The sequence below is a fragment of the Eurypyga helias genome, unplaced genomic scaffold (genome assembly GCF_000690775.1).
Source record: "Eurypyga helias isolate BGI_N326 unplaced genomic scaffold, ASM69077v1 scaffold28814, whole genome shotgun sequence".
NCBI lineage: Eukaryota > Metazoa > Chordata > Aves > Eurypygiformes > Eurypygidae > Eurypyga > Eurypyga helias.
In genome coordinates, this window is record NW_010246106.1 from 47,361 (window position 1) to 59,197 (window position 11,837).

Consider the following 11,837-nt stretch of genomic DNA (forward strand, 5'->3'; position numbering starts at 1 on the left):
TTGGATGGGAAGAGACAGCCTGGCATGATATAAAAGTGCCAGGCTGTGGAGCATTTACCCTTGTAGTAAATCTCCACTGTTAGAAAGTTACCTCTTAGTGCAGGTCCTTCTCTTTAGCCTCTAACCTTCACCAAGACTTGCTGGACTTGCTCAAAACTGATAATGTGGGAAACAATGTCACTGGTGCTGAGCAGGTTTAGAGGTTTGAATTCAGACCTTCTCTTTATTTACCAGGAAAATAAACTGTGCTGAATCGGTCACAGACTTTCACAGCGAAGTGAGTGCTTGAGCCTTGCTACACACAAGGTCAACAAATCCTGATAAAAATCAGGGGGAAACTGAGTACTTTTGTGATGCCTCTTTTTAAAATCACAGTGTTTGATAAAATATAATTAGTGGTTTAGTCTATTTACAAGATAAATTCCTAAGCGCAAATTCAAGTGGCCCCCTCCAAGGCTCTCCTGTGTGTTTAGTGAAAAGGTAATTGAGCTTAATGATGGAGAGAAAAGCACTGAATGTGATAACCTCAAAAAATTATGTCTTTTTTTCTCTTTAGAAAGGACATTAAATCCATAACAGAGCAAGCATCCACACTGCTCTAGAGCCAGCCTGCCTTGACCCTTACTCCAAGGTCTAAGAAAGGTTCACAGAATTTGTGCCTGTTTCATGCTATTCTTGTAACAGGATCATCTCCACTAGCAACAGGAATGACAATATTCTCATTTTCCAGAGGCTGCTTTGTAGCTATTGGATGGGAACAACTTTATGATAACTGCAGCAGCCTGGCAGTGGGAATATGAAGTTGATTTTTAGCTTAAGGCATTCAGTCCAGCAAGCTATCTGCATGCAGTGCTTTGTGAATTGAAAATTCGTAAGTTTGAGGCAGATTCTGATTTTAGTTCAGAGCCTCTGATTTTTATTAATGTTGTCAGTGTGTCACTGGAGAGGTAAAAATGATTTGAAAGATATATATTCAAGGAGTTCTTGAATGTGACCTTATCTAAATTTCTTACAATGCACAGGAAATGTCCTCCAAATTTAAATGTCTCCTTTAATCCACATTGTTCCTGAGGCATTTTTTCTCCTACAGCCAATAAAGGAAGAGCATAGTGTGGTTTTCTTTCTTTTTTTTTTTTCTTTTTTTCAGTCAATTGACTGAGCCAAAGATAACAAGCATAGGACTATGCTTGCTCTTAGATGCTCCTGTGATATGTGCTATACCAGGTCCTGGGTAAATATATAGACCAGTTCTCGTGCCATGTAAAATGAATAATATAACCTTTAATTTCCCTCACAGCCAGCTTATGCTTTAAACCAGCCAATGAGAATCTGTTAATCTAGAAAAATTCATTGAGGAAAAAAACAGTTATTCAGTGGTGGCCAAGCCAAGAACACAGTTAAATGGAAGTTGAAAATGTACTGGATGTCACCTGTAGCACTGGCAAGACACAGGAGCCTGCTTCCACCCCCCATTGTGCCTCTTCCATGGGGTCCCCAAGCAGATAGGGTGCAGGACCATGCCAAGACCAAGCAGTGTGCCAAGTCCTTTGTCCCAGGAGACTGTGCTGGAAAGCATGTTGATGAGGACACCCTGCTTCATCTGGAGCCCTGGCATGCCTATTGTTCCCCTTTCCCCAGCATTGTCGTGGTGTGCTGGAGCTCACAAGCCTGTTTTCAACACCTTTGTGTGTCTCTCACCTTGCCCTGCTTGCAAGACCTTGAGTCTTTGGTGGGGGTACGGAGGCTGTTGAAGCACAGAGGTGTGCAGAATGGGAGCTGAAAACTGGTGAATTTTTGCAGAAGGGCTGAGAGTCCTTGGCACTACAGCAAAGGTAGGGAAGGTTTCTGAGGGTGCTTGGAAGACGTAGATCAGGAACAGTTGTACCTGGAGAGACCCAAAGATGAGGTTAAAGAACATCAGTATGCCAGAAGAGAGGTAATCCAGAGAGGATGTGTAGAGACCACACCTGGACTACTGTGTCCAGCTTTGGGGTTTTCAACATCAGAAGGACAAGAACCTGTTAGAGCGAGTCCAGAGGAGGCCATAAAGATGATCAGAGGGCTAGAGCACGTCTGAAATGAAGAAAGGCTGAGAGAGTTGGACTTGTTCAGCCTGGAGAAGGTTCGGGGGAGATCATATAGCAGCCTTCCAGTACCTGAAAGGACCTACAAGAAAACTGTGGGGGCTCTTTTACAAAGGCCTGTGGTGTCAGGACAAGGAGTAACGAGTTTGAACTGAAAGAACATAGATTTAGACAGGATAACGGGGAGAAATTCTTCACGGAGAGGGTGGTGAGGTATTGGCACAGGTTGCCCAGGGAAGCTGTGAATTCCCTATCCCGGGAAGTGTCCAAGGCCAGGCTGGATGAGGCTTGGAGCAACCTGGTCTAGTGGAAGGTGTCCCTGTCCATGGCAGGGGGGCGAAACTAGATGATCTTTAAGGTAATTTCCAATGTGAACCATTTTGTGATTCTATGATTTATGATTGATTCTGGGAAGACAACCAAAGCCTGAAAGCTGTGAGACTGCAACTTGGTGTAGTCCTGCAGTATGTTAGGGTGGTTCATCTGGGGAAAACATCCTTGGAATGGGAGATGGTGGCCCAGGGAAAGGTAGAGCAGGCAATACATTCTCATCTTTCCAAATGGGTCGTCACTGACATAAATGGTGCTGGTGTCTCCCACCACTGCAGTGCCACCATGGCTGTGTCTGGGGTGACATGCAGCCGTTACACTAGGTGCAAGAGGGCGATGAGGTGGCACAGGAGGGAGAGTAGAGCTGATCACGTGAAGGGAAGGGGCTGTGTGTAGGCAGGCAACATGGTATGAGTTACAATGAGGATGAAAGACTGCAAACACCCTTCAAGACAAAAATTAAACCTTTTAAAGGCCTCAGGCTTCAGCAAGTAACTTAAGCACAAACACAACTTCAGGCATGTAAGTGGCAGCGTTAAAGGCTGTGGGCTGAATTCTCATTTCCAACAAGTTCTGTTTTGATAGGTTTGGCAGGCTAAGATCCTAGCAGGGAAAAATGCGTCTTTTAAAATTTAAAAGGTAACTTCCTGTAAGTGAGAATGAAGCCCAACTGGACTTAGTCTGTGCTGCAGAATTGGAGCCTCAAGTGCAGACTGGTCACAGAAATGACTGTTGCTCAGATTTTAGTGTCCAGTTTTATCCAGGAAAACTGTGTATTTTTCATGCACAAGCCTGCATCTTCATTCCGTAATACTGTGGGTCTGTGCTGAGTTATCTGCATTGATCTGGTAAATGAAAGGCCCCTTGCTGGCAGTGAAGCACAAACTCTCCAAGCCCTGAAGCAAATTGGAACAAGGCAACTCAGACAAGCACAGGCAGTGTCTTGTTATATATTCATGTATGTTTATAACATAAATGTGTGTGTGTATACAAGTATTTGGTCAGAAAACATCCAATGTCTGCAGTCTCCCTGAATTTCCGATATTTTGGGTTGTGTTTCTTTTTTTTTTTCCAAATTATTTGAGAAAGAGAATTGACATAAGGGTATGATAGACCAAATATATGCATGCTTATGTATGTACAAAAATGTAACCTTTGGAAACCCTGGGAAGTGAATGACATCCTTAAACACAGATTGGTGGCCAAGAATAATGTTTGTACATAGGGCTGAGAAGTGTGCAGAATATAGTTTTTCATCAAATCATGGAAATTAGAGATAGAGAAGACCTATTAGATCATCCTGGTTATTCCCCTGGCACAAAGGTACAGGAGAGCAGGAAAAGGAACAAACAAAAAGAGCATTAAAGCTACAAAATATATATATTTTTTTTAAGAAAACACAGTGCAAACAGAAGTCTTGCAACACCCAGTGCAATTTATGTTGTTTGAGACCCGTCAAAACTAATACACAGAAGGAAAAAAGGATTTGGAGCTCTCTTTAAATGCCTTGGGCTTTTCCTTTCTCACATAACAAGTTTTTCATAAACCTTAATGTTGAGACTTTTTATCTTGTTTCAAATGCTGAGTGATTAAAAATAGAAAAGGGATATAATTACCATGACACTGACACAGCATTTTATGTAATCAAAGAATTAAGTAATTCTTGTAGAGGCCCTGTGAAATGAGTATGTAAATCTGCTATACTGACAAGTGCTTTATCAGTGCCAATGGATTTATCAAAGAGACTATTGCCTTGCTTTGTCCATGAGGAAGATGAAGCAGAGGTGAAATGACCATGAAGTCCAGCCAGTGAGTTTGTTGCTGACCCAGGATAAAATTCAGGAATTTTGTCTGAGTTTTCCAATGTTTCAGGCTTGGACACTTTCCCTTGCAGCTCTGAAGGGAGTAACTGAAGACACTGGCTCTTTGTCACCACTGGAGCACTGCAATTCTGTAGGCTGGATACACCTGTACTAACTGCTAAAATTGTTATCATCTTCCCTAATTAAGACTGGGACATTGCTTGCTGCTAGTAATATATCCCTGTAATGGATATAGCATTAAATATTTTGAAGTGGCAGCTGAAAAGATTTTAACAGTGTCCACTTTGGATTAAGGGTCTACATTTTCTTGAAGGTCTTTTATTTCTTGGCTGGTTTTGGATGTTTCTTTTTGAAAAAATGTTGGCAATGTAACTATTGACTTTCAGAGAGAAGGATGAGGGGGTTTTTTGGTAACTGTAATGATTTTATCCCATTTGCCTTCATTTAATTTGGAAATGGAAACCATATCTTTAATGCTAATTAGGCAGCACATTACTTAGTCTTCCTGTCCTCATGTAAATAACAATTAGCAATAATTTAGCAGTTGTACACTCTGGCATCTTCTAAGCCATACCATTGTATACCATTCGAAATTTCTTTGCATTAATTAGGATCATAAGCCAATCAGCACTAATTAAGAAGAAAATAAATATAATAACAAATGAAACAAAGATAGTGATTTGTATCTGTTCAGTAGTTCCTTTTCCCTCTGCAGTTTATCAAATAGTTGCAATGCACAGGAACTTCTTCTAATTGAAACTAATTATGAGGTTTCCCCTGCTACTTTGAGCCTCATGTTCAAATCCCACGAAGCTCATTAAATAAGTAACAAAGCTGGAATCTTTAGCACATATTGTAACTTGGTTCACGTTAATTAGCACCACGTTTTGGAGGCAATAAGAGGCTGTTCAGCAGCAAATGCTACCTAAAGGGACATTAGATAGGGATTTTTGCAGATCTAAGAGGCTAAGCAGGGTCCTGAGCCAGGTATCATTGGGCATTATCAGATATGGCTGAGATGTCACGTATCCGACTCCAGACTGTATGCTAACTATGGTACTTTTGCAATTCAGCCCATTTTGACCCTGTCTTAATGTCTGTTGTTATTTGGAGCAAGCATCTGGGGAAATGTAGGTACTTAAATATACAGTTATTACATCTGAAGGTCATTTCTGTCTATCGGTGACTGTGCCATAAAATAGCATACATTTTCCACTGCTGTTTTGGGTATCATTAACACCATTTCACTTTCAGAAGTGGGCAGCAATCTAGGTGCCAGCATCTTTGCAGATCCCAGGCCTATTTAACAGACTGAAATTGCTACATGATGTTTAATGAAGCTAAAAATATATACGATGCTATGTGCCATCTCCATTTAGCTGTATATAGTAATTTAAAGGTAGGCAGTTTGCAAGTATTGAATACAGTTCGAGGTGGGTGAAAGAAATCCACAAACCTATAGTTTTGTGTCTTCTCACTACAGATTCACCTCATTTTAAGAAGTTTCCAGTACAGTCTTATGAGACAGAGCCACATACTGATCTTAGAGCAGGCTGCTGCCTTGCTGCTGTACTGCCACTCAGTCTTCGTGGACAAAGACACACATGACCTGATCTTACTGGAGAATCTCACACGCCCTGAAACCAGACTGAATCAGAAGAAATCACAGCCTAGTCTGTGTTTACATGCTAACCCTTTCCAGCTGACATTGCTTGGAGATGGCTAACTGACTAATTAATTAAAATACCCTAAGAGTGTAGCAGTAACTCTGACATCTTGGACATTTTGTAGTTGTTTGATCTTCTTTGGCTTCCCAGTTGTGTGTGTGCAGGTTGTCAGAGATCACTCACCCCACCACCAATCGCATCTTCTCTTCTTGGGACTGTATGCCTGGCCCAAAGCCATACACAGATGCAGGATCACCCTCACGAGGTGTTACCCATGCTTTCCAACTGCCTGTGGAGACCATATCTGGGCAGCTTGTAGACAGGGTGGCCAACCTTCAAGGTCCAACGGTAATGGATAGCTCCCACTGAGGCAAAGCAAGAAATGTCCTCATGTAAATAATGAAGAAAGAATTGACAGTGTCTTCTTTTCCCTCTGCATTTCCAGCCAAATGGTTTTCATTGTATGACTATTATCATTTGAAGCACTGTTTAAATGAGTACTGTGACAAAGACCACAAAGTATCGCTGCAGTCTGGCCAGATGAAAAAGAAGCCTCACATAAATGATGAAACTCTGAAGAAGTGTGCAATCCAAAATTAATGAAAAAATGTAAATCTCTTGTTCTTGAGATCTGATGAATAGTCAGAACTCCAAGAACACAGTAAACATCTCCCTGAAGGCAATCTGCAAATCAGGATGGGACGACACACACATAACATATGCAGCCTGTATGGTTTTAGTGGCGGTATGTTGGAGAGTGTAGGGATCTGCTCTACTAGAAAAGCTGTCCTGTACTAATGATAAAAGACATAGTCTTTCACACAGACAGCATAGTCCATAAATGATCCCATCTAAAGCACTGACTCCTTCAAGCACTTCTTCATGAAATTGACTCCAGTGGTGCCAGCATCCCATTGCCCTGTTTAATGTGGCAGCCAAGCAGGGTGTGGATGTCGATGTACTTCTCCGAATCAATCAGCGAGTTGAAGAACTTCCTTTTTTGGGGAATTAAAGTCTATCTTTAGTAAAAACACCTGCTGATTCCTGGATGTTGGAGAAGCAATGCAATGGGAGGTGTCCCCAGGGACCACTTTGATAACCTGCCTTCTCCTAACACCACTCTCCAAGGAGCAGAGCAAAACATGGCTGATATTACCCCTATAGTCACATTAGGTGTTTGAAAGGAAGAAATAGAATTAAACATCTTCAGCTGCCCATGTTAGCTTTTCACTTTCAAGCGCCTGGGGAAATTATAGAGAGGAAAACGGCTGCAACAGGCTCTCCCTCCCTTCTTGTGAAAACTAGAAACTTGAATATACATCAAAATTAACATATAGTATTCTATTTTCTGTGGCATGTCTCTAAAAAAGAAAACAGGCAATGATTTTCTTAGGAATATATCAAAACAATTTAATAACTGGAGCAGCTGTTCCTGCAGGAAACTCCTAGGGCTTGCTGCTGGTCAAAAGCACCATTCTTCACATTGTTTCTTTAACTAAAAATAAAATAACTTCGCATTAAAAATGGAAAAAAAATTAAATAAAATTGAAGTTTAATATTGTGCTTCCAATGAAATCATGTATGTCTAAAAAGAAGTAAGAGAAGTAAAACAGTAAGTTTAAATTAAAATAAAATACTTATTGCATTGTCTTGACATACAAAGAGCTTGTTTCTGAGTAACTCACAAGTGCACAACTGAGACTGCCCAGTTTCTGTGTTTAAGATAGGAAAGTGAATTCTAGAAAGAATTAACTGGGGAGACCTCCTCTGGAATCCCCTGGAGACACAGCAGAACATCACCACGGGTTTTTTTACTCATGAAAACTACCAGCCATCTCCTGATGGGCGTCTGAAGACCAAATGAGTGCAGGAACAAATGTATTTCCTCATCTTTGGAGATAACCAATGGAAGGGGGAACTGAAACAACAATAAAGAAAGGGGAAGTGAAAATGAGGGGAATTTCAACTGTAAAGTCCTTGTATTGTGGAAAACAAACCTAAAAAGGAGTCATCAGGATTTTTTTTTCTTCTAATGGGATTTTTTTCTCCTTTATACCTTTCAATTGTTTCTAATTATGATCTGTAAAGAAGTGGTTGTAACAACTGTAAATGGGGAATGCTGGTACTTTCCTCCCTTTCAGAAGCCCTTTGAGGTTTGAGGCACTAAAACCTGTAAAGTTCTTCGAGATCTTTGTCTGAAAAACACAGCATAACATAAATGAAATTAATCGCAACCCCTTTCTTACATAATTGATGTAGGCAGAGAGGTCTGTTATTGTTGAAATTGTTGGAGGAAAACCTGGCACATATCTAAGGTAATTCTGCTTTTTGCCTCGATCTGAGCTGGAAAGGGTTAAGGGTTAAAATTGTAAGGAATCTTACCTTCAGAAATGGAGAGGGAGAAGGAGAGAAAGAGAATGAACGGAAGAAACAAATGGAAAAAAAAAAAAGCTGTGGAAAGGATTGGCTTCTGATTTCAATTATTTCTGAGTTGTAAACATTTTCAGGGACAAGGAATTCCTTTGCATACACATATTGCTATTTGCAAAAACCAGGGCCAGTCCAGTGGAATTTTGTTTTTGTCTCCACAGAGTCATTTTATTCATCTGGGAGATTTTAGTTAATACTCTGGTATTAATTAATTAATTAAACAGTTGTTTCACTCATTTTTCTTCTTTTCAGTATGTGTGTCTTTCTTCCCACTATTCCCCCACCCCCGTATCTTTATAATTATGTTTTAAGACCGTAAATGTTTCCAAAGGTAGTGCCAGATTTAAAATACTGGTTGTTATTACAATGTGTGGGTGGCTTTACCCTCTCTGTTCGCAGCCTCCAGCTTTTATCTGCCCTGCTTCAATCCTCCTACTATGAGAAAGGAATCCAAGAAAATGAACTCATTTAGGGTAGAGCAGCTTGACTCCTTTTATGATGATTATGATTATTTTAATCTGGAGCAACTACCCTTTAGCAGGTAAAACAAAAAATGAGGGGAAAAAAAAAAGCTTTGAAAGATTAAATTTTGATGCAGTAAATCAATCAAGCAGGCAGCCCCTGTCTCCCAGGCTTGTTTTCTTCTCATGCCTCTCATTTCAAGGAAGTTACTCCCGTTTCTTGACACGATGGTGGAGATAAGAATCAGACCCTTACTCTGAGCTAAACGTATTTAAAACAGGCAAATGTTTTTGTAGGTTGTCACGGCACATCCCAAGCCCCGCTGTCCTTTCTGCTGCATACAGGGAGTGCGAGGCAAATGCCACACATCCAACAGGAGCAGGGAAGAGGAAGGGATAATAGAGACAGTATCATCCTCCCCTGAGTGCCATAAATTTCCAGCCGGCATGGATGCGAGGAAGGTGGATGATGTATGTGTACAGCATTTAAAAGGGCTGAGCTGCAGGTGAAAGGATGTAGGATTCTGGCAAATTTGTTCGCATTGCATATTTCTGCTGACACCACACGTGAGCAATAGAGAGCGCAGCACCTAAAATGCAGCACTCATAGATGCTGTGCTGTGCCAGTGGACTCGAACCCAAAAGCGCTGACCCAACCAGCCCAGCATGGTATGGGAAAGGTGATGAGGAAGGGATCAGTGCAGCTTAGTCAATGCAGTGGGGTCGTTCATCCAAAAGCATCTACTTAGGTTGCGCTGAGCTGTTTCTTAAACTTTGTTGGCTAGAGTGACTAGTTTCTGCTACCGGTAAAAGACTTGCTCAGAAATCATAGAATCACAGGATGGTTTGGGTTGGAAGGGACCTTAAAGATCATCTAGTTCCAACCCCCCTGCCATGGGCAGGGACACCTTCCACTAGACCAGGTTGCTCCAAGCCTCATCCAGCCTGGCCTTGAACATTTCCAGGGATGGGGCATCCACAGCTTCTCTGGGCAATCTGTCCCAGTGCCTTACCATCCTCTAAATCTACCCTAAAACAGTGTTTCCATTTGTAGGCAGCCATGTTCATTTTGATGACTTCAGCTCTGCTCTCTGGGAAGGAGGCAACAAGAGGCACTTTCAAGGCAGGTTTGTCCTGCCTGAGTGATAAATGAGTCATTTACTGCTTTTAGAGCTGAGATGCTGCCCTTTTGACTGCCTCTGACTGCTGACAGGGCACAAAGAATCACCAACTCCCACTCAGCATCTCTGAGTGATAGGATTAGCATCACTGTATTGACATGGTTTTTTCTGACTCTTCCTAAGTTTCCTCTTGGAGGAAGGTATTACAGGAAGAGCCAAGCACCACTGGAGCATTGCCATTGGAGCACCTCACTGTCAGAGGGAAACTGAGGCACAGGAACAGAGTGATTTGCTTCAGGAGCAGGGAAACTCCAGAGCTGCAGCAAAACCCCTAGAGCAGGCAGAGACTTCCCATTCTTTTCTTTAGATGTTAATGTGATTCTTTGTAATCATTACAGTTTCCACAGTATTTGAATGAAGAGGGCCATAAAAGTTTAGCGTTATCTCTCTACCTGCTCTCCTGATTATCTGTGCTCATGTATGACTACTGTCAACTCTATCGGCATGGCACTGATCTGAACTTTGGGTTTACTGCTCTGTAGATACACAGTAGCTACCCAGTAATGTAGTTATTTCAGCAGTCACCCTTTTTTCTAGAAGATAAGAAGACAGTTGTATCTGTTTAGTGCTATCATAAAGTTGTGTTAGTCTCTGAATAAAAAGGAGTCTCTGCTTGCTGTTAAGCATAGCGAGAGCAGCTTACCTTTGAAACCAGGGTTTGGATGAACCCAACTTCTGTTTAATGAACTGGTAGCTTGCGCTTTTGGTGTACTGTTGGCCCTTTAATCAGCAGAACTTTACTGAAACCAGGAGGTTTCCTGATACGTCAAAAATTCTGACAAGTCAACTGCAAGGTTGTAGTCTCAGGTCATTTATTCCCCCTCCTCTGTGGGGCAACAAAATGTTTGTGTTGCTTCAATACTTATTGCTCCAAAGCTCTTTGAAACATGGCAATGTGGTTTGAACTCACAGCTATGCAGTCAAAGTCTGTCTCTGGCATTTTAACTTCAGCTGTTTATGTTCCAACTAATTAGCCATAACATGCTGGACTGGGGATAATATATTAGATATGTTTTGACTCTCCCTGTGCTGTAGTAGGTGGCAATTTTCCATCAGTGACTTGAAAGTGCAGGAGCTGTTGTTTCCTAACTTTTCTGGGGAAGAAAATATTTAAGCTAAAGACACTCAATTTTTGCTACTATAGGTTTTGATTGGTTTTGATTACATTTTCTGTCTCAAAAGCTATTAGTATATTCTAAACACATGTAAATAAATTCTCAACTGAGAGCAAAAGTGTTTGGTAAAGGCTGTGTGCCACCCAGACCAGAGGATGTAGGCTGGAAAGAAATTATGTGAATAAAAAGAAAAAAGAAAAAAAGGTCCATATTGTATCATTTAAGTCTTTTATACACAAAATAGTCTGAAATCCTGCTGAGACCCCTGACTCGAGTCTGGGCTCTGCACCCCCTTCTACTCCATATTAAAAAGAGAGGGGATATTTGCAAAGGCTGGGCAAAAGCACGCAGCTGTGCTAACGTTTAGAGAATCTCATAACTCAGGTTCTGGTTTAGTAGCATCTGTAAAATTAACAGCTTCAAGTTTTATTCATCCAGAGGAACGAGGAGTCTGCTGAACACATGGGGTCTTAGCATAATATTAACACTTGTTTGTGGAGAGATCACACAGAGAGCTGTGTATGGTTGGTTTAAGTTGTTCCTGGGATGCTGAGGGCATTTCTGATGAGCTGGAGTTGGTATCAAGAGCAATGTAATTCAGGATATGGCTGCAGCCTGTTTATTTGACTCTTTTTGAGTCTACGGGCAACCCTGAGGGACCTGGCCATCTGCAGCAGCCTAAGGCTTTCTTCTGGCGCTGGCCTGCTTCTTTGTAGGTCTCTGGTCAGCAGAAATCATATGGCTGA